The following is a 3349-nucleotide window of genomic DNA, read 5'->3' as shown; positions in this document are numbered from 1 at the left end:
TGTTTGGGCCAATGAGGCTCAGAGCAAGTCACCAAAGCTCTGGAGTGAGAATGACTGCTTGGGTCAGTGCAGGAAGGAGCAGGATTATTCCCACCCACAGAGAGGGGCACTCCCATGGGCAAGTGGGGCCCTGGACCAGGAAAGGCTGCCTGGGTAGGCACCCCTAGCAAGCTGGTTTCCCCAGGCGGCAGGCCTTGAGGCCACAGCAGAAATGCACCTGACTCTCCCCACCCCTTTGATCACTGGGGGCCGCCAGGACCGATCCTCCACAGGCTGCCTGGCTTTCATAGTCCCCACGCCGCAAGGACTGCAGCAGGATGCTCAAAACACCAGGGCACGGGCCTGCTCACCTCCACCGCCCCCTGAATACTCATCCTCTCATCATGCCGTAGGTGCTGGTTGGGGCCTGCAGCTCTGGGGAGCTCCGCTGGGGTTGCTCCAGTGCCCTCCCCCCACCTCCTATGAGAGGGAGGCCATCCCAGAATCCTCAATCCTCCCTCCGCACTGTAGGCTTCACTGTCTAACGCTGTCCGTTGTCAGGAAGGAAGAACTGTTCCTCTATACTCTTATGTGAATAACTGGGGACCTGCCAATTAAACTAACAAGACACATCAATAGGAGAAAAGGCACATCATTTTTATTAATATTTACATGCATCTGGGGGCACAGAAAAGAAGTGAAACTCACAGAAATGGTTAGGGGCTTATATACCTTTTTTTAAAAGGAAAGAGGGCCAGAGCTTCAAAAGGTGACAAATGGGGCGAGGACGTGACTAGGAAATGCAGGGAACTGATGGAAGGTAAGGGTGATGCTGGTAAGGTCTGTGTATGGGAACTCACCTTGGTGTTGACTCCCCATCTTCAATAATGAGAGTTTATCTTCTCTCCCTGGTACAGGGCAGGCACCTTCAAGGGGAAATGTATGCCCTGCCTTTAGGCAGCACAGGGAGGGCAGAGAATTCTTCCTGCTTCTGTTGATTCTCACCTGCCTTCAGCTCACTGAGCCCCTTTACCACCCTGCTCCCAGGTGGAGCTGGGGATACTCCTGTTGGTCACTACTCTCCCCAAACTCTTACACAGATCACAGACCTCCCCCAGGTGAGCAGGGTCTGAACTGCACACCTACAGGGGTTGGGAGCCCCACTCTGTCCATCTTCCCTGGCTCTTCCCCCTCTCCCCCCTGCCTCAAGGCAACTGTTTCCCCATCTTCATTCCAAACCCTTACTGACTGGGTCTAACTCCAAGTTTGGGGGGAGTGGGTGTGTGAATCCTCCCTGAGTCATTTTTCTTGTAATTGATCAAACCAATCCATAACCCTGAAGGGTAGATCATTGTCCGCTCACCCCCAGCTCCATGGGGGGATTTACTCACTGTCACTCCTCACTTCTGAACACGGGTGTGCACTCCCCGCCCCTCAGGAGCCTTATCCCAGCAATTCGGACAGATCCCCTTGTGCCTCTTATGCTGGGAGAGCATTTCATTCACTGGGTTGGGTAATTTAGGCACAAGCCATCTATTCTCAAATATCACAGCTAGTAGATTTGTTTTCCTCCCTCCCTGCGGGGCTGGATTGGCTGTCTCCGGAAGGCTGTGCCGCGGACAGGGGGACAGGGGTGGGCTCAGCGGTCCTCACTGTCCTGTGGATCCTGGAGGGCAGGAGGGTGCCTGCTCCCAGAGCCCCAGCTGAGGTGGTTTGGGGGAAGGAAATCCAGGCCCCAGATGGTTAACAGAGGTCACAGGGCGTTCCAGATGCAGGGGTGTGTGGGCCATACTTTGGGAAACTGTGGATTAAATGATCTTCTTGGTCTATGATTTGTCTGACAGGTTTAAGACAGCTGTGACTTAACATTAGGTTTCCTTCCTGGTGGTTTTAGAGAATTCATATTTGAGTTTCATCTGGGAACCATTGTACTGTCAGTGTACCCGCGATCCTTTCTGTGGAAATCTCTGTGGTCAACAGGCACAACCATCAGCAAAACAGAAACTTGTCAGGAATTCCCTGCAGAGCCGGAGTGAAGCGACTGGGTGTGTGTGTGCCGGGTCTGTCGTCACCGCTGTCCTGGAGGAAACCCTACGACTCGAATAAAACAGGACATGGCAAAGATGCCTTTGGCCAGCCTCACACCTTTCTTCTTTGGCCAAGGGTTTCATTATGATCAAAGAGTCCAGGAAAATGCCGAGTTCATCCCCTTTTGCCCTCACTGACCGCCAGGGGGCAGCCGCGTCGGAGAGAACATTCAGTGATGGAGGCTGCACAGCAGGGTCTCTCCCTCTGGACTTGATGGATTCCTGACAGAAAGGGAGAGCAGGGAGGGTTCTGGCTGCTTACGTGCAGGATCTGCTTCCCACCTCTGACGGAGGCATCTCTGGACCAAAAGAAAACCAGGGAGCTGGGCAGAGAAGGCCCAGGAGCTCTAAAAAACCTGGGACATCTAAGCCCATAGAATGGGACCGAAATCCACCTCCACCTCCACACAGCTGTCCGTGGACAGGTTACTTCTTTGCGTCCTCATCTATCCAAAGGGAACAGTAATACCACAGACCTATGTGGTTGGTGGTTGAGAGGTCAAATGAGTTAACAGAGGTGGATCACTTTAACAGCAGTTCTCAACCTGTGGGTTGCGATCCCTTTGGCGGTCGAACGACCCTTTCACAGGGGTCGCCTAAGACCATCCTGCATATCAGATATTTACATTATGATTCATAACAGTAGCAACATTACAGTTATGAAGTAGCAACGAAAATAATCTTATGGTTGGCTCACAACATGAGGAACTACATTTAAAGGGCCAGAAGGTTGAGAACAACTGACTTAGAACAGTGGCTAGCACAGGCTATCAAAGATTTATAAATGATTGATCCTGAGTCCCACTTAACTCCAAACCATTCTTGGAAAATGTCAGATTCTGAGTAGAACTGGATTTTAATCTGGTTTTTAATAAGTTAATTTGTATTTGGATTGGATCTAAAATATTTTAAAATAATAACACCTAACAGGTGCTTTGAATTGCTAATTTGAATAAATCAATGTTGGATTAACAAGATTTTTTTTCCTATGGGTACAAATATGGATATATAGACACGATTCTAACAGATACATACAGGGTACTTTGGCAAATCAACTATTCTATTTAATGAGCTATATATGCATTATGCCAAATTGCCAATTATGCCCAAGCTCAAGATATATATAAAGTGTCTGTGATACTAAACCCCATTAGACATGATGTTTCTTGAAGATTCAGGGCCTGCAGTGAATCACGGATATTACTGTATTGGAGACACTCAGACAGGCTGGTCCACAGAGCTCTCCTGGAGGCAGGAGACTGCACGCATCAGCGTTTGCTGCA

This window comes from Myotis davidii, unplaced genomic scaffold (assembly GCF_000327345.1).
Source record: "Myotis davidii unplaced genomic scaffold, ASM32734v1 scaffold616, whole genome shotgun sequence".
NCBI lineage: Eukaryota > Metazoa > Chordata > Mammalia > Chiroptera > Vespertilionidae > Myotis > Myotis davidii.
Note: the sequence above shows the minus strand (reverse complement) of the source record.